Source organism: Hylobates moloch, unplaced genomic scaffold, assembly GCF_009828535.3.
Source record: "Hylobates moloch isolate HMO894 unplaced genomic scaffold, HMol_V3 SCAFFOLD_2, whole genome shotgun sequence".
Lineage (NCBI taxonomy): Eukaryota > Metazoa > Chordata > Mammalia > Primates > Hylobatidae > Hylobates > Hylobates moloch.
In genome coordinates this window covers 9,616,826-9,637,644 of record NW_026652277.1, presented here as the reverse complement: position 1 = coordinate 9,637,644, position 20,819 = coordinate 9,616,826, and the positions used below count along the sequence as shown (strand labels likewise).

At 38.7% G+C, this 20,819-nt stretch overlaps 1 long non-coding RNA gene across 1 annotated transcript in view; it reads left to right on the top strand.

Annotated features, from left to right (window-relative positions):
- Positions 1-20,819, top strand: part of LOC131381487 (uncharacterized) — a 41,384-nt gene that overhangs the window by 11,403 nt on the left and 9,162 nt on the right. The gene's annotated exons all lie outside the window — the stretch shown is intronic.

Sequence of the window (20,819 nt, the reverse complement as noted above, 5' to 3'; positions counted from 1 at the left end):
TGGTTGTAGAAAGTTACCTTTATGCTTACTTAGTGCTCCAACAAATGTATGTTATTTGCCCATTGGATTTTGTCACTTCTTTGTCTACTTCTGATTATTCTTTGATAAGGCAAGCACATTTTGGGACTTATTCCATGAATCACCAACATTTCCGCCCATTTTGCAGTTAACCTTATGATACATATGAACCGAGGAATTCAATTGCTGTTCAAGAAATTGCATCCAATTAATCATTCAGAGAAGGCCTTCCTATATAATCACTATGATTTTCCAGGTGGAAGATAGCACTCTTTTGTGGAGCTCTTCTGCCCTATACAGACTCCTTTCTCTCCCATTATTGATTTTATAAGTTTACGTAGCTATAATTCACAATTGTCTTTGGTCAAAGGAAAAATAATATACCATTACAATAAATGTTGAAAGGCACTGTTAAAATTCATAAGTCATTCTTACTTATTTTTTTAAGAAACAGTTTCTTGCTCCATCACCCAAGCTAGACTGCAGTGGCCCAATCATAACTCACTGCAGCCTCAAACTCCCAGGCTCAAGTGCTTCTCCTACCGCAGCCTTCTGAGTAGCTAGGACTATAGGTGTAGGCCACCTTGCCCAGTTAATTGTTTAATGTTTTTGTAAAGATGGGGTCTTGCTATGTTGCCCAGGTTGGTCTGTGAACTCCTAGCCTCAAGTGATCCTCCCACCTTGGCCTCCCAAACATTGTGATTACAAGTGTGAGCCACTGCGCCCAGGCTCATTCTTAATTTTAAGAAGATTTACATATTAAAATAGGGATAGTTTATCTTAAGGTGATTCCTTAAAAAGTTATCAAGTGCAAGAAGTATCGAGTATATTTACTGATATCATTTTATTTACACTTCAGAGCTAGAACCAAAGATTGGTATTTTACACTATAATTTCTGGTGATTTGGGGCATTGAATTTAAAAAGATTGGAAGAAAAACAGACAAATTTGCCATCATGTTCAAAGGATGTCTTAATACTAAAACATGCAAGACAATCTCCTAAAAAAGGAATTAGAAAGTATAAAAGTTTTGTAAGATGATGAAATTGCTTCAAAATAATAAAGCCAAATTAATAATTTATCTACATTAATAAAATAACCAGTAGGAAAATATAATGCAAAAATAACAAATCTGCAACAGAAAAACTAATTCCAGAATTAAGTGGAGCTAATTCTCCTTTTTCTTTCTGGAAGTTTGTTGATGGACAACTTTTCAAAGTTTGATACACAGTTTGAGGTGATTTCGTTGATTATACTTCAAGTTTGAGGATCTTCATATTTATATCAACCATACCACACCAAGAAAAGTATTTTGACATTTTATTTGCTTGCAAGAGCTCTTACTGATTTGGGGCAAAATGGATGGCTTACAGTAGGCAGATACAGGCAACTGAAAATGATAGTCTACAAAACTGAGTCTTAAACATATGTTCATGCATATATTCAAAGACAGTTTATTCTTGCAATTTCTTCTTTGTCCTGAGTGAATATATGATTTTTGTGCTGTTCTTTAGTTTTTTGTTTCTTGTAAGCCAACTTCTGAAGCACAATTCTTTGAAATATAAGACATATTAGAACAAATTTCAAAAGAGCCCTATGTGACATGCCAGAGCCATGAAGCCTGATTAGAACTGGAGTTGGAATCATTTGTGGCACTGGATATAATTTAAGACACCATGTTGTTCCTTAGGAGGAAGCCTTATTTATAACAGCAGTACCATGCTGCACAACAGATGCTAGTGGAAAGTGAAAAGATGATGAAATTAATTTGACCTTTCTCAAGCCTGCAGAACATAAATCAGATATATTTAATAAAGATCAAGTTTGCAAGAAATAACTTCAACTGCAGACGTGTAAATGCTTCAATGAAAGAAATGATGGCAACATTTTGTACAGTTCTGAATATAGTTTAAATTAGACAAAAATGATGAAAAATGTAGTTCAGAGATGTGCAACTTTTCTTCATTAAATATATGTGGCATACTAAGAAATTTGGTCATTCCACTGCACTTTTCAGACCATTAAGCACAGTACAGGTATCAATCTGTTGTGTATCTAACAAAAACTTAATTTTTGATGCCTAACTAGGATAACTGCATTAAGTAGTATTTTGATATTTATTAGGGAATGATTTTGTTATCAAATCCCCTTTAAATCTATGATCTAATTTTTAATATGTTCCTGGGGGTTTCAAAATCTTTATATATAAAAAATGATTGAGCAATTCTTCTCAAAATAAAAGCATGATGATTGAAGTTTTTCTGGCTAGGACAGAGGGCAAGAGTTTATTCCGAAGACAGAGATTTTTAAGATTAAAGTCAGGTTTGGCAGAAAGCCTGCTTTATTTTAATAAAAGAATGGACAGGGGCCAAATTCATTACTATTGGAATACCTAGCAGCCCCTGAGCATATAAGTAAAAGTAGAAAGAGAACACATGCAATTTAGTTTGCCAAGATTGGGATAGAAAGGAACTGATGCATTCATTCATTCCTCCATTCATTCAAATACCAATCCCTACTATGTGACAGGTTCTGGGAAAGTAAAATGAGTCAGAAGCAAATATTGCTTTCAGAGTGCTCTCATCAGATTGATTGCAACGATTCGTTTGCATCCAATCTCTTTCAAATGGCTGAATGCTGTGATCATGGCATGTACAAAATTCCAGGGAGCACAATACTACCTCAGGAGTATCAAGAATAGCTGTTTCGAGGACCTGAGTGGAGTCTCTGAATACAGACAGGAATTCAAAAGGCTGAGCAGGGGAGAATGCATGTTTCAGGGCAAGGAAAAAGAATGAGCTAAAGGTGCAGAACAGAGAGTGAGTGTGAAGGAACCTCGATGCCATGCAGTGGAGATCAAATTCTATCCCAAGTAATGAAGATTTTTTTTTTTTAATGAATTAAGCCAGAAGAGTAATAGGGCTATGCTTGCCTTACGGAAAGATAAGTCTGATTGGAATGGGATTCTCAAGTTGGCATGGGGTGGGCCAGCATCTGAGTCTTCGAATCAGGGAGGCCTTTTAGAAGGCTGTTGTAGGGAATCAGAAGGGCTGAGGCATCTGGATTAGGACAGTGGCAATGGCGGTCAAGAAGGAAATACGGATTCAAGTGACATTCAGGAGGTGTGATTAACAGGATTTGTCTCTTTATATGGGAAATCAAGACAGAATTAAACACCATTTATATTAAAATATTTGGGTTGGGGATGCCTGAAGGAAATCTAGTACAATGTCCAGGAGGCTTCAGAGAAATGAAGGACTCGAAACCAGCCTGAGCAATATAGCAAGACCCCGTCTCTACAAAAAATACAAAAATTAGCCTGGCATGGTGGCACATGCCTATAGTCCCAGCTACTAGGGAAGCCGAAGTGGGAGGGTCACCTGAGCTTGGGGAGGTCAAGGCTGCACTAAGCCATGATCACACCACTGCTTTCCAGCCTGGAAGACAGAGTGAGACCCAGTCTCAAAAATAAAATAAAATAAAATAAGAAGAGAAAAAAGAGAAGAAAAGACAAGACTGAATGGAAAATATGTGGTCCAGAGATACAATTTATAACTCATTGGCTGTATTAGTCTGTTCCCATACTGCTAATAAAGACATACCCAAGACTGGGTAATTTATGAAGGAAAGAGGTTTAATGGACTCACGGTTCCACATGGCTGGAGAGGCCTCACAATCACGGTGGAAGGCAAAGGAGAAGCAAAAACACATCTTACACAGCAGCCAGCAAGAGAACTTGTGAGGAGAACTCTCATTTATACAACCATCAGCTCTCGTGAGACTTATTCTCTACCAGGAGAACAGTATGGAGGAAACAGCGCCCATGATTCAATTATCTCCACCTGACCCCACCCTTGACACCTGGGGATTATTACAATTCCAGGTGAGATTTCTGTGGGGCCACAAAGCCAAACCATATTATTGGCATAATAGCCTTGTTGAAGCCCACAGAGTAGATAAGGTGGCAAAAAAATGGACACAGTATAGTAAAAGAGGAGTATAAAGAAGCCATAAGGAGCAACCTAAAGATTTGGTTAGAGGGGCTGAGAATTGTGGCTGGAAGGAAAGGTCAGTGTGGCAGTGAAAGAAAGAATACACAGGACAGAACAAACTCACAGGGCACCTCCTTTGCATCAGGCAGGGGCTAGGCATTTTCAGAGTCTCTCATTATTATTCCCAACCTTTGATATAATCTTCACAACATTATGCCCGCTTTACAGATGATGAGAGTGAAACCCAAAGGGACTAAGTAACTGCTCCAGCTCATGAAACTATTAAGTGGCAGAAGCTAGATTTGAATCCAGATCATTCTGGTTTGAAAAGACTGTTGTCCTTTGGGAGTAAAATTAAATGCAGTATGCATGTTTGTGGGATGGGTGAAAAATGGTCCATCTTCTCTAATGGACCTGTTGCCTGTGTTAAATACATTTTGTGATGCTCAAGTATGATTGTTATAGATGGAGATGCTCCTAAAATACTCTAGCTGTTTTCCCCTCTGCCACATTCACATTTAGTCTTCAAAATTGGTCTTGAATTTAGTGTTTTGGTATGACCTAAATTACTTCTACTGTAACTGTATGGTGGTAAAATCCACAGGGCTATGAACGTATTGCTGGGAAATAAGAACGTGACTTTAAAGGATAGAGGAAGTTCTAACCATGAAGGACATTCCTAGGAGAGGAGGGAAGCAGAAAGTGATTTTGTTGACAAGGGAAAATGAGGGAATGTCAGAGTGTAGCCCACCTGAACACTGCCCAAAGTATCACCCAGCCTCATGCACAGGGCCTGGCCTTCCACTCCTCATTGAGTCAGTGGGTCCTCCAGGAAACTCCAAGGAGCAGAAAGTAGCCCACACAAACCTCTCTGCAGTCTCTTGCACAGCTCTTAGATCAGTCTCTAGTGAAGCAGCCATTCTCTCTAAATTTGTTTCTACCACTGGAAACTGGGGAGATAGGACTTGCTCCCCACTAGAGTAATCCCCAGAATGCTGGGGAAACTAGAACAACTAACTAGTAATCCAAATTAACTTGAATCCAGATTTCAAAACCTAACTGTCAGCAGTGAACACCTTTTGGATACAGGGAACAACTCAGATAATTTTGGGTACATATGTTATATTAACTGTGACCCGAGAACTGCTTATTATGTGGTTCAGATGTCACCACAATATCTGCACAGCCAAGCCACCACTTGGCTGGACCTTGGCTTAATAGCAGCTGAATCCTCCTCTGAAGCTGAGCAGTTTTGCTTCTAATACCATGTCCTCTTAACACTGTTGTATATATCTTAGGTCCTTCAGGTTATAACAACAAGAAACTGGATAGTTTACAAATCTAGATGAGACCATTAATGTGATGGGGAAAGAGACTTCTCCATGCGGTTTACGACTAACGCTTATATGCTTCTGATTTTTAAATGTCCAAGTCAACATTCTAGTTTGTGGGATAGGAGGTTACTATAAATCTTCCTCCTGAAGAGTTTGAATTTGGTACTTTATTTTATAAAGCATCATCTGAAAATGCCTGTGCTACTTACTTGAGCTACTTCAAAAACAAACAAAATAAAAGTTAATTATTATTGTGATTTAACCTGATATTTTTCATAAACGATGGTCTTTGACAGTTTGTTCTGTTATATAAGTGCCACAAATAGCAGAGAAGCTAAAATATTTGTCAACAATAATATGATCAATTTCTCAAACATTGTATACTAAAACTCCATTATTCCAGGCATTATTAGCTGGAACTGTTGATGACAATGTCAAATATTGCACTTTTTAAAAATTGCAAAGTGTATAGTAACGCTCCTATCCCTGTTCATTTTTCTTTCAATATCTTCATCATTTTGGAAGGATCACGCTTTGAACAAGCAGCAGATGTTAATATGGAAATATAGAACATCTCAATTTTCTCACTGCTAACTCAGCTTACTGAGCCAATTTCACAATTCTCACATTCTTGAGTCCTAGGAGAAAATGCTAATTTAGATTGTTAAAATTGACATGGGTTAGGGTATAAAGGGTAATTAGCATAAAATCCCACACAAAGTGTTCTTAGCACCATTAATCAACACCCACCTAGGCATACACTTTTTTAGTCAGTGCTGATGTTTAACGGAGCTCAAGAATAGCTAAAATATTCTCTTCCAGTTAAGTAATAAGAAATGCAGAGTTTGTCCTCAAATTGAGTCTCAGGGTGTTTAGGGAAAAAATACCTAACTAACATGCAGCTCAAGCATAACTTGCATTTCACACTTAAGAATTATTTAAAGCATATAAAAGGATTCTCTTGAGGAATACGCCTCTTAAACACTTGTGTTTCTGACATACTTGTCTCGGCGCTGTGCTATACATGTGTTGTTATTGGTAAAGACACTGATCTGTTTTCTTTTTCCTCCCTCGCCACTTGCAAAGGCTGTTGCCTTTGGCAACATCGTTCCCACTCTCAGTACAGGACCCTGTGGGTGTCAATGCTGTTTTCTTTCACCACTCCTAAACCCAAATAAGCCACGCAGGTCTAAATCTGCTCAAGACAGAGGTGTTCTTAGTACCTACTGTATTAAAGCTTCTTTTTGTTTTTCCTCTCCTCACTAATGAGCTAGAGGCAAGGCATCTGTCTTCTACTTAGATGAATGATTCAAGGCATCTGTCTTCTACTTAGATGAATGTCTTCTACTTAGATAGTTTCCTCATTGGCAAAAGAGAAAAATGGCATAAATAACAAAGATGATAAGTATAACAAAAATAATGTTTAAATCACAGGGCCATAAGGGTCATACATTCCTAGAAGCCTGTCCATATATGTCTCTGGGGAGACCATCTTCGGAAAATCTATCTTGGAACCCTCATGGAGGGAACAAGGCTGAAAACATGTTACATTACCCCTGGAGGCCATTTATTCTGCGTAAGAGAATGCTGCTTCGTATAAGACATTGGTTAGTCACAGGAGATAGAAGCTGAACAGAACAGTCTCAAGAGAGAGATTGTTTTAAAAAAAAAATCCATAACCACAAGATAAGTGCTGTAATAAATGCTGGTACTATGAGAACATGCAGCAGGACACCTAATTAAAATAGGGAAAAGGAACTAAGGGGAAGGATGTGTAGGATTTGCCTGGGTAAGTAGGAAAGAAAAGAGAATGTTCCTGACACAGCATGTTTGGGAAGAAAAAGCACGGCAAATTCTAGAAGCAGAAATTTCAGTACAGTGGAGGCAGGCAGAATAAAGTGGAGGTGACCTGAGTTGAACCTGGAATGGTAGGCAAGAGCCAGGAGCTGAAGGGTCTCGTGCACCGTGGTAAGGAGCTGCATGGATCTGAAAACCAATAAGAAGTCACTGAAGGGTAGGAAGCTTGGAAGAGCACAGTGTCTTTCCATTTCTGAAAGGACCACTTTGACCGCAGTGAGAGGACAGGTTGGATCTCGGAGGAGACTCAAGGCAGGAAATCAATGGGAAGCCTGTTACAGTGACTCCATGAGAAAAGCCTGCCGATGGAGGGAAGGACTGGGGTAGGAGGGAGAAGAGGAATTAGTCATAAGAATAGCTCACATGTATGTGCTACGCTCAATGCTTTCCGTGTAGGGTCTTGTTACACATACAAAATTCTATAAATATAAGTACTATTTTATTATGTAAAAAATGAGGAAAAGCAAGTTTAAAGAGATGATCAGCTCAAACTCAGGAGTTCCAAAAAGGCAAAAAGCTGGGATTTAAAGCCATGAAGTTCTAAGAACTCCAGAGCTCTGTCTTTGATCTGCTTTACAGATAAACTTAGGAGGAAGAGTTGACAGTGGTCTATGATCTACTGGTAGAATTGGTAAGAGGTAAAGGAGAAGGAGGGCACCTGTGTTGTGAGGCGGTAAGGGAAGCTGTTCACTTGGATACTGAATGCAAGAATAAATTCATGATTGATGAAGGGCAGGAGAGAGGAGCAATTTGGCCAGATTAATGGACACCTTGAGTTTGAGGTGGCTGCAGGATATCAGAGTGGATGGGCAGCTGGTAGGGTGGATCTAAGTCTGGAGAAATGGAGTGGACTGGCCACCTAGACTTTGGGGTTAGCAGCATATCAGTATATTCCTTGGGTGTGAGGTTGTAGAGAAAGAATCCATGGAGAAAGAGGATACAAGGCCTGAGAAGGAGCAGTCATAGAGTTAGGAGCAAAATCAGGAGACTGTGTTGTCAGAAAAGCCAAGGAAATTGTCGCTTCATGACCAGGGGACAAAAAAAAAAAAAACATCAAGCACTCCTGAGAGGTTAATAGGATATAGGCAGAAAAATAAGCCATTTCATTTTGTAACAAAAGGGCTTTTTCCTGAAGGTGCAGGACTTGGTGAAAACACAGTACAGTGCCCACACACAGGCCTTCAATTCCGCTATTCTTCTAGAGATGACATGATGACACCATTCTACAGATTACACATGCAGACAAGGGGACTGTTACTGGGTGTACTAGTCTGTTCTCACCTCAAAACTGCGTAATTTATAAAGGAAAGAGGTTTAATGGACTCACAGTTCCACATGGCTGGGGAGGCCTCACAATCATGGCAGAAGGCAAAGGAAGACCAAAGGCATGTCTTACATGATGGCAGGCAAGATAGCTTGTGCAGGGAAACTCCCAATTAAAACCATCAGATCTTGTAAAACTTATTGACTGCCATGAGAACAGTATGGGGGAAACAGCCCCCCATGATTCAATTATCTCCCATTGGGTCCCTCCCACAATACATGGGAATTATGGGAGCTACAACTCAAGACGAGATTTGGGTGGGGACACAGCCAAACCATATCACTGGGATATCTACTGCCTCTGTGGCCTCTCATGTTCTCCTTATTTGTGCATCTGACTTGACTTGGAAAAACAAATTCCAGTGCCCTTGAATTTGAGCTTAAATTGTTGGCGAAGCCACGTCTTAAACCCTTTGTGATTTACCAAAGTTGGATACTTAAGGCTAGAAATTTATTGTAAAAGTGATGCCTCCCGTTCTCTCCAACAGCATGCTTTTTCTAAAGGAGAAATTGTGACTAGAAGCTTTCTTTGACGGAGAACCCCTCCCAAGATTACTAATTTCATTTCTAGAAACCATGATAAGCTTTTGTTTTATAATTATACCATATTTAGAAATGGATACTATTAAGGTTTTTTACTTATTGTGTACCTATTTTTCACAACATTTTCACACTGCTAGTGTCTTGCTGTAAGATGGTCCATAGGGCAGAATCTTGAGGTGGCAGGAAAGAAACAGTAAGGAATAACCATGATTATACAAAATACTACTGTGAAATAGTCTGTTTCTAATTCCTGATTTTTTAAAAACTGGTTATAAGACAAATAAAATTCTATAACAGCCTTCATGTACTTGGCTCTCAACAATTAACAACTTATACAAAGTTCTGTGAGGTTCAGTAGTAATATTCACTTACTAAAGGGAAATTATGGATTTGTATGACTTACTTCAGGTCACTTAAGATGTCAGTAGCATAGCCAGGAAGGAAATCAGAATGAATGTATTTCCAGCCAATGGAATTACAGTTTCTCCCAGTCCGAATCTTTCCATTTAACTCCGTTGCACAGAGGATTAACAATTTTACTTCTCTCAGAATAGGGAAGATAAGATTCATCTTATTTCTGCTGTATTTGAAATTATGCAACCAAATTCAGTTTCACAGAATATTATTAGGAAGAAAACCAACCCTATTCGCTATATAAGGAAGTCTCTCTGCTTGCAAATGTTCACAAGATGAATGTACAGATGAAAGACAAGCAATTTATTTTTATTTGATACTGAGAATGGCAATTTAAACCTCAGTGAATTTGTCCTTTGAAGGAAATGCAAAATATAGGTCAAATATCTTTAGAACTGTATCAACATAAATAAGTAATGTAAATTGTGATTAGGCCAATTTTGAGTTATGGGACAAGTGTAGTAATCACACGTTTCATTGTAATGTTAGTATTAGTGTGTGAAGTATATACATGCATATATACATATAAGATTCAGAAACTGCCTTTCAATTTCTGTTATTGATTGAATGAGTTATACCTGGAATACCATTACGTTGCAAATCAGTCAGGCCTTAATACCTCTAAATGGAGCCTGAACAAGCTGAAACTCTAGATTGGGAACTATACACCACACTGTTTTATATCATAAGTGAATAAAAGCAATAGTTTTTTTAAAGGGTAGAAAGAAAAAGAAATAAGTATCGTATTATTTTCAAGCTGGAAGGGAACTTAGATAAAATATAATCAAATTCCTCCATTTTACAGACAAGTCAAAGAGGTCCCCAAGTAGTGGTTTCCTGTATTTACCATTTACTGTTTACTACACATTGGTTTCAGCATACGCTGCTTAGGTGATGGGTGCACCAAAATTGCAGAAATCACCACTAAGGCACTTTTCCATGCAATCAAACATCAGTGTTCCCCCAAAACTATTAAAACAAAAATTTTAAAAATAAACAAATAGAAAAAAGAAGACTTCCCAAGTAGCATTTTCCTGTATTTACCACTTACTATTTACTACACATTGGATACAGTGTACGCTGCTCAGGTGATGGGTGCGCCAAAATCTCAGAAATCACCATTAAAGCACTTTTCCATGCGATCAAACATCACCCGTTCCCCTTCAAACTCTGGAAATGAAAAAAAATTAAAGAGAAATTAAAGCAAAGAAACAGACATCCCCAAGTAGTGGTTTCCTGTAAATACGATGATTCCTAAGTGTCACGGAAATTCCAATAAAGGAAAACAACTATGGAAAGCACACTGAATCCAAACAAATAATCAATAAAGAAATACAGGGCAAATAAAGTAACGTGTTCTTGCATGATGCTAAAAAAACAAATTATGCAGTTTTTCAAAATTCAGGACTCCATTTCCGACTTGGAAACCTGAGAAGAAGAGAGATGTGAACGTGTGGTTGAGACAGTTTTGATAATACCACAGTGAGATGCATGTCCTGAAGCACTGCTCCTTACTACTAATCAACTAGCTATATCTTGTAGCAACGAACCTCAGAAGCTTTTTGCTATAATTATCATAAAGACTTTACAGTCTAGTTTATTATGGTGGTATTTAAAACAAAAAAACAATTTTTTGATTTCCATTTTAGATAGGATATATTTAAAACATCTTCTGTTTTTCAAGTGCTTGGCAAAAAACTATTAGTCTGTATCTCCATGCCATCCAAGTATCTCATTTACTTTATTCACTAAAGACCTTCTCCCTAAATACTGTAACTACCAATGTGGAGAGGTGTGGATCCTGTGTAGAATTGAAAGCCATCTGCTTGCTTTTCAACTCTGGCCTCCATCAAGGATAATAAACACATTCTTTAGAAGAAATTATCGTACTCTAAACTATCTTTCCTTGTTGGAAAAAAATGTTGCTGTATCCCTTACCCATTTTATTTTATTTTTCTTTATAATTAATGTACTTAGAGTAAAACAAGTCCTGTTCCTCAATTTCTTTGTCTCCTCCTCCTTCTCTTCTTTCTCCTCTTTGCCTTCTCTTTCTCCTCTTCTCTTCCTCATTCATAGTGGAAATTGCAATCTCCATTTTCCAATAATTTTGAACAGCAGAAAGAATTTTATATGGAAAAACACATGGCAAAAATTTTTATATGAACTTTCCCCTGATATTTGGATATTACCATGACCTGGTGATATACGTACATTTATCTTATGATTTTAGGATCCATAGAACAAACACACTCCCTTCTACTCCTTAATTTCATAGTCCATTCTCATAGGATGCCCCCATTACTTGAGCTTATATCCACTAGAACCTTTGCTTGAAGTTGAACATGAGAATTTACCCAACCTACTGAGCAAAAATAGTCTAACTCTATCTTTATTTAATATCAAAAGAAAAATAATGAAAGGAAAAGAGAGGATTCTTAACAGAATTAAATTATTACCTATTTTTTTATTTTTATTTATTTTTTTAGGTGGAGTCTTGCTCTTGTCACCCAGGCTGGAGGGCAATGGCGCAATCTTGGCTCACTGCAACCTCCGCCTCCTGGGTTCAGGCGATTCTCCTGTCTCAGCCTCCTGAGTAGCTGGGATTACAGGTGCCTGCCACCACGCCTGGCTAATTTTTTGTATTTTTAGTAGAGACAAGGTTTCACAGGCTGGTCTTGAACTCCTGACCTCAGGTGATCACCTCGGCCTCCCAAAGTGTAGGGATTACAGGCGTGAGCAACAGCACCAGGCCTCATGTACTTTCTTAAAAGAATGTGTGATGCATAGTAAGTACTAACTAAATATTAGCAATTTATCATTTTCAGAGATTAAAGATTTATACAGTGGTTCAACTAAAACCAATCTCAGAGGTGTATATGGGCTAACCTATAATAAACGTGGGTAATCACTTAGGCTTACTTAGTTCCTCAGGGAAGAAACATTAGTAGACTGTGCAAACTTAGCCATGCACTGATTTGGCAATAACATTCCGATGATTATATAACCCTACATTTAGAAAAAAAAATAGAAAAACTTTTAACCTAGCAATTACACTTCTAGAAATGTGCCTCAGGGACATAATGATATTCATAAAGACATAGCTGCAGGGGTGGTCAGTATAAAGATTGTTTATAGTAGCAAAAAAGTTGGAATGGCCAGCAATATGAAATGCATTTAATAAACTATGGTAGAACTCTGCTAGAAAAGTATTTAACAACATGGAAATATCTTCACAAGTTTATTGTAAAATGGAAAAGCAAATTATAGAAGTTTGTGAATATAAGATATCAGGTTATTCTTCAGATGTCTCAGTCTTTCTTCTACCTGATTTATACCACCTTATTCAACAGGTAGGTCACCTTCAGTCCTCATCTTACCTGATTTCATAGTAGCAAACGACACTATGAACTGTCTCTTGAAAATCACTTACTTATGTTGGTTATCTAAACCAACATGTTCCTGTCCTTGTCTCCTACTATTTTGAGCACTCTTTCTCTACACCTCTGTCAAGCTTTGCCTTCACCACCCACATAAAATGCTTGCATGCTCCCAGCCACAGTACTGGGCTCTCTCATTTTCTGATTTCATTTCCCATCTTGCGGTGTTACCTTTTACATCATTGGTTTTAATTTCTATCTATATACAGATGATATTTATAGATATAAACTTCATTTCAGAACTTCTGTTTAAGCTTAGATCATATTTCCAACAATGCAGCTGTGGTACTTTGATTATTTAAAAAGCAAATCAAACTCAAACTCAACACATCTAAAATGAGACACATTATTACTCCTGGAATCACCCACTTCAACCTGGTTGTGACCTGGTCCCCTTTCAAATATTCCTATCTCTAAATGGAACTGCTATCTATTAACTTATGCAAGACACAATAATTGATGCTATTTTTAATATCATCCTTACCTCCAATAATAATGTAGCACAAGTCCTGTCTATTTTCTCTTCTGACAGTCTGTCAAATGAGTCCATCTCTTTCCAGCATTGTCCTCTCCCTTGTCTAGGTAACCACAAGTCTCACCTGAACTGCAGTCATAGATTCTTAAATGTCCTCACTATTTCCGCTCTGCCTTATCTCCAACTCGTTTGTACAGATGTCATTAAATCAGCCCCTCCTTAATTACTACAGTGATTTTTTATTGCACTTAGCTAAAGACAAATTACTGATTGGTAGCCTACTAACTGCAGTCCCAGTCCCACGCTCTCCCTCTTTCATTTCCAGCTACTCTGGCCTTGTTTTACCCTCCCATATTCACCAATTCTATAGAACTTTTGAACAGGAGACAATTATAATCCCCAAAGATGCAATACTAGAGCCATAATCTCAAAGGTTGAAATCCTGAAAGATCAAAATCCTGAAAATATAATTATGGGAAGAATAATACAAAATTCTTTAAAATATACATATTTGCACTTTTATACGGAGATGTATTTGAGAAACATATAAAAACACGGGCCACTTTGCACAATAGAATAGATGATAATAACATACATAGTTTTGCATGTATAAACATCCAGATCTAATGACAGTCACATGAGTATATCAGTTATGAACAGATTAACCATATCCATAAAGAAATAGGCTAAAAAGGAAAATGTATAAATACATGTCACTATGGCTGGTAGTTGGGTGCACCCAACTTTATAACTGCAGTCATCTAAAATACCATGAGGAACAACCTGTTTTTTGATGAGATCAATCAAAAAGTGTGATAGATCACCATCACATATGCAGTCATCCAAAAAGCTGAGATCTTGAGAAATCTTATTTTTCACAAATGCTGATGTACAAAAAGGACATCTCTGTATTTATTGAGGAAGTTTCAACATTTTTAGATACATGCACAATGCTTACACCCAAAGTAAACGTTGTAATAATGCACTTTTATGGAGTCAGACTTGCAAAAAAATGCATAAAACGAATTAGAACTCCCTAAAAGTCTCTACACAATTGGTGTCTCCAGTAATAGAAATGATGCAGACACGAAATACAAAGGATAGGAAGATAAAATGCACAGTAAAAATTAATGCTGACAATTAAAAATACTGTTAAAAACTGAAAAAGGAAAACGTTACATATGAATAAGTGTATTACAGGGATTAAAATAGACTATGACTAATTGCACAGAGGTACTGACTGACTTGGATGATCATTAATAAGATTTGAATTCTTGCATCATGATGAATATCTCCTTTTTTCTAATTTTAGGGCATGGCTCTTCTCAGAGGATATGTTCACATCATTTTCTATATGGCACAGCTCATTCTGAAATTCTGTAATTTGAGATACACTGACGTGAGCATTCCCTATTACATGTTACCATTTTTTCTGCCATGTTTTCGTGCTATTTGGGCACACGGAAATCTACTTTTCATGCACTCACATAGAGGCCACAAATTTGGCAGAAACAATCATGTCTTCTTATCCTGCCATGCACATAGTTATTTCTGAACCAGTCAGTAACTTTTCTAGCTTCTTCAGGTAAATTTGTTTCTAATTTACTAAAACTTCTGGAATTTCATCAGCTGAGAGCAATGCCAAAGCAGGCAAATGACATATTTTTAAACTGAAGTTTTCATTGTTACTGTATAGTGTGGCCAATCCACTCATCTGAATTTTCCACTAAATGCATTGGGTTGAATAGAAAAAGCAAACTTTATTGGTAACAGCTTGAAATTCACTTTGTGAAGCCCTGATCTCACTTGATTCCAAATCTATCACTATGGTTTAGAGGTTCAGTTAAAATCCATTTTCCTTCTGCAAAGTCCACCAAACCTTCAAATAAGCTTTTAAAAAGTGCTTCACTTTTTCCAGTCATTAATACATAAAAGAGGGGAGATTTATAAGATTTTTTGATCCATTAGGGTCATGAATTGTACATAGTTGAGAAGAAACAGTGGGAATAGTTTTGAAAGTGCCAATCCATTAGGCAAAGTGAAGCATATGCTAGTTTTGTTTTTGTTTTGTTGTTGTCATTGTTTTTGAGACGGAGTCTTCCTCTGTCACCCAGACTGGAATGCAATGGCATGATCTCTACTCACTGCAGCCTTCGCCTCCCAGGTTCAAGTGATTCTCCTGCCTCAGCCTCCTGAGTAGCTGGGATTACAGTCACTCGCCACCATGCCCAGCTAAGTTTTTTGTATTTTTAGTAGAGACAGAGTTGCACTATATTGTCCAGGCTGGTCTCGAACTCCTAACCTCAGGTAATCTGCCCACCTTGGACCCCACAAGTGCTGTGATTATAGGCATGAGTCACCGTGCCTGGCCAGCATGTGCTAGTTTTTTAACATTAGCTTTAGTGGTAAATACAAGAAGTTTAACTTCTTTGATAGTCAAATTCCTAACCAAGAAGAGTTCACCCTTTAATGTGTTTTGCAATCCTGAAGAAACCTCAGTATCAGCAAGTGTCTTTGGTTCAGAGGATCACTGAGTTTGTCTAATTATTTTTATTCTCTGGGGGAGGCGTTTTTTGAAGGTAAACATGGTGCTGTGTGTGGAGGTCAGAAGTTGTATGTGATGAAATAATTTGGCAGGAGAGATTTCTTATGTTTTTCACCTGTATTTTCTCCTCTTTCCATGATCTTCAAAACACCCAAGCCACTTGTGTTTGGAGAGTGGTTGCAATCTACAAATTTTGTAAACCTATGCTGTCCATTTCAAGGTATGATTATTGCTAGGCCATCACAGTGAAGAGATTTTCTGTTTTCACAGCACCAGGTATAACTAACTTTTAAACTTTGATTTCTCACCATTAACTAGACTTGTACACTTAACTTATCACAGCCTTCTTACAGGAGAATAATTTCACAGATCTCTTCCATTGTGCTGTAACAAATACAGTAAGAAAGAATGCTATTACATTTCCCCAATACCAAGTCTGTATAGTCAAGTGTCTCTAGGAAGGTAGAACCAATAAGCTATTGGAGTGGTGTCATTGTCTGGGGTAAATAACTGAGGTTTGATGTCTCACACCAAGGAAATCGAGGACACAGACACACAAGAAGTGAGTTTAAGAGTGGAGGTTTGGCCAGGCACGGTGGCTGACGCCTGTAATCCCAGCACTTTGGGAGGCTGAGGTGGGCGGATCATGAGGTCAGGAGTTTGAGACCAGCCTGGCCAATATAGTGAAACTCTGTCTCTACTAAAAATACAAAAAAGTAGCTGGGCGTGGTGGCAGGAGCCTGTAATCCTAGGTACTCAGGAGGCTGAGGCAGGAGAGTCACTTGAACCCAGGAGGCGGAGGTTGCAGTGAGCCGAGATCACGCCGCCGCACACCAGCCCGGGAGACAGTGCAAGACTACATCTCAAAAAAAAAAAAAAAAAAAAGAGTGGAGGTTTAATAGGCAAGAGAAAAGAGACAGGCTCTCTCTCCTGCAGAGACAGAGGGACTCTCTAGTGGCTCTTCCAGTTCCCTGGTGAATTGCAGGGGGTTTTACAGAAGAGCTTGAGGAGGTCGTGCCTGATTTACAGGGCCCAAAAGATTGGTCGAACCAGGTGTTCCGTTTACATAGCGCTTGAAGAAGCTGGCCACTCCACCCTAATCTTTTATTATGTAAATAGACTCTCTACCTGCCCTGCACCATGTTGCCTGTTTCTTTGTGGTTGACAAAGAAAAGGGAAGATAAAGCCTCCTTGAACATGCCTGGCCCCCAGGTAGCCTCTTCCTATTAGCTTAGCTGCTGGCATTCACCCATGCAAGCTGCCAGCTTGCTTTTCTACGTCTGCAGCTTGACTTTACAGGCTGCGGTTTGTTAGAAAAGAAATTATTTGGGGGCTGCTTTTGTTAGTAGGGAAACCTTACCAAGGACTCTCTTACCCTGATGAGCTACCCAAATAATTTCTTTCTAGCTGCTGTATCACTATGTGTACAAAAATATGAGAGAGGATTTATTAAAGGAGTTGCCTCATGAAATTACAGTGGCTGAGAAGTCCCACGACAGGCCATCCACAAGCTGGAGACCCTGGGATGCCAAAAGCTGCAGGACCCTGTGGGCCCCTGGTGCAAGTCCTAGAGTTCAAAGGGTGGTGAGCCTGGAGTTCTGATGTCCAAGTTAGCAGAAGAAATGTCTGTGCCACCTCTCAGAGAGAGACCAGTTCACCTTCTGTATTTGTTCTCTCCCAGCCACTAGCCAGTAGGATGGTACCCAACAACATTGAGGGGATACTTTCCCACTTAATCCACTTGGACTCATGCACTGATCTCCCTTGGAAACACCCTGTGATGGTTAATATTGAGTGTCAACTTGATTGGATTGAAGTACGCAAAGTATCCTTCCTTGGTGTGTCTGTAAGGGTGCTGTCAAATGAGATTAACATTTGAGTCAGTGGACTGGGAGAGGCAGACCCACCCTCAATCTAGGGGGCACCATCTAATCAGCTGCCAGTGAGGCTAGAATAAAGCAGGCAGGAGAATATGGAAGAGCAGACTTCCGGCCTTTATTTTTCTCCCGTGCTGGATGCTTCCTCCCTCGAACATCAGACTCCAAGTTCTTCAGCTTTTGGATTCTTGGCCTTACACCAGTAGTTTGTCAGGGGCTCTCAGGCTGTTGGCCACAAACTGAGGGCTGCACTGTTGGCTTCCCTACTTTTGAGGATTTGGGACTTGGACTGATCCACCACTGGCTTCCTTTTTCCTCAACTTGCAGACAGCCTATGGTGGGACATTACCTTGTGATTGTGTGAGTCAATTCTCCTTAATAAAGTCCCTTTCATATATACAGATACCCTATTAGTTCTGTCTCTCTAGAGAACTCTGACTAATACACACCCTCACAGATACCCTAAAGGATGTTTTATGAGGTTTCTAGGAATTTCTTAATCCAGTCAAGTTGACACCTCAAATTAAGTCCATAAGTCTACACCTTGTCAACTTGGCACCCAGAGTCATCTTTTTAAACCATACTTAATTTATATAAATAAAGGCAATACCGAAGGAATAGTTCCACATAACATGATGCAACTATTCTGTGCTTGTGATTTTTGAGATTTTAGATGTTAGGGATTTTAGACTTTAGGGATTTTGATCTTTTGGGATTTCAACATTTAGGATTATGGAGTTTGAGATTGTGTATTTTAGTATTATTATCCAAACCTCATGTCCTGAACCCCATCCATCATGAAGATTAAATAAAACATTTACAAAAAGTTTAAAGTGTCTATCAGATAATAACTACTTAATAGCTATTTTTAATAGTTGAATATTACTTTGAAATTATTTTTATGCATTCTACCAATTTAGATGTTTGTAGTCATTTGACATATATTTATTAGAAATCAAATAAAATTAACATAATATTATATTTTTTTAAATTTTAAAGACAGATTATGTGTAATCATATTAAATAACAGAATCTGGTCATTTCCAATATTAATAATTAATTTTTTACACGGGCCAAAGATGTGATTTGGTTGTCAGAGGTCTTAGTGGGAGTATCGTGAGGAAAATGGGACCGAGAAAAAGAGGAGTAAATCAGCTCAATTTCAAATGTTCCCCGGGCACAAAATTGATCATTAGATCGTAAATTCAAAGGGAAAGAAAATAATCACAAGATCAATCATATTGGACATATTGCCAGGCGGCTCAAAAACAGAAGACATTCAAAATCCCAGTACATAAGTTTGAATGAGTAATTGTGCCAAGTGTCATATGAGTGAGATTCCCAGAGGTACAAATAAATAAATCCAAAAAATCAATATGCCATGAGGTTGACATTTCACATACTGATTCCCTTGCTCCCTTTTCCCATCTTTGCAAAGTAGAAAGGGATAGAAATGTCCTCCAACAGATGTCCACATAAGTAGAGATGGACTCCCTGCCAGTCGAATTGGAGACACCAGATACTGTCAGTGCGACTGGACTAACTAGATGCCAACCGTATGCATACAGTTGGAAAGAGGGGACATGGGAAAACGTCTGGTTAATAAGAAACAGAAACCCAGCTAAATAAATGTTAGTATTTTTGAACGAAGAACAGTGGTAATAATATAAAAACATTCTCATTTTTCCAAGACTCTATGTATTCACTTCTGAACATTCAGGTTGTATCAACAGTTCTCAATTTGATTGGTCTCACCCACTTTTATTCTCTACAAAAGAATGCCCTCCTCTCCTAAAATAGCCACAATAATTCTCAGTGGCTCCATGACTGTAAAAATTCTTTTCATGTCTCATAACTCCGCTGGATGTTTTCTTCTGCATTTTGTTTCCACTAACACTACCCTTAGGTAAGATCTTCTCCACTCCTCACCCTGCCCCCTCAAACCTCCCTATCCACTCCATCTCATGATAGAATGACAGTACAACCCAGGGCTGCGGGGCCTGTATGGTGACTTGGGTGGCAAGGGGAAAAATACATAAAGAGATTATTCCCTATTTTATTTTCCCTCTTTACCCTCAGTATAGAGATCACTGATAGTAGTAACTAGTAATTTGGATGTGTGTCCCCACCCAAATCTCATATTGAAATGCAATCCTCATTGTTGGAGGTACAGCCTGGTAGAAGGTGACTGGATAGTGGCAAGTGGATTTCTCATGTATAGTTTAGCCCCATGCCCCTTGGTACTGTCTCTGTGATAGTGAATGAGTTCTTTGGAGATCTGGTAGTTTAAAAGTGTGTAGCACCTTCCCCCTCACTCTCTGTGGCTCCTGCTCCCACTATGTGAGCCAGCTGCTCCCTGCTGGCCTTCTGCCATAATTGGAAGCTTCCTGAAGCCTCTCCAGAAGCCAAGCAGATGTCAGCACCATGCTTCCTGTAAAGCCTCCAGAACTATGAGCATGTAAATCTCTTTTCTTTCTAAATTCATCAGTTTCAGGTCTTTCTTCATAGCAATGGGAGAACGGACTAATAGAGAAATACCACCCCCTCTACCACCTTCCTCCTCTTTATTTGAAAGCTTTGGCTGACATTCCCTTGCCAGCATTTAGTATTTATGATAAAATGCTAATGAATCTTATCTCAATCCTTTGTGTGGCCTAAGCCTATTTTTAGGGAGAACAAACATTCTTTTTCACCGAGGGTTGTTCTGATTTACTTCCATTGTCCCAGGGCAAGTATTTAGCTCCTCCTTTAACTTTTAAAAGTGGCCTGTTTTGGAAGATAAGTCATATGGACTTTGTGCTTATAGGGCAGAAGTGAAAAAAATTCATGGGGAGGAATGAGCATAGGAAAAAATGATTATTTGTATCCATTGTCTGATTTGCATTGTTAGTGGCAAATAACTCTATCACTTAAAAAAGGCAAGAAGGGCCAGGCGCGGTGGCTGATGCCTGTAATCCTAGCACTTTGGGAGGCTGAGGTGGGCGGATTTTTGCCTGAGTTCAGG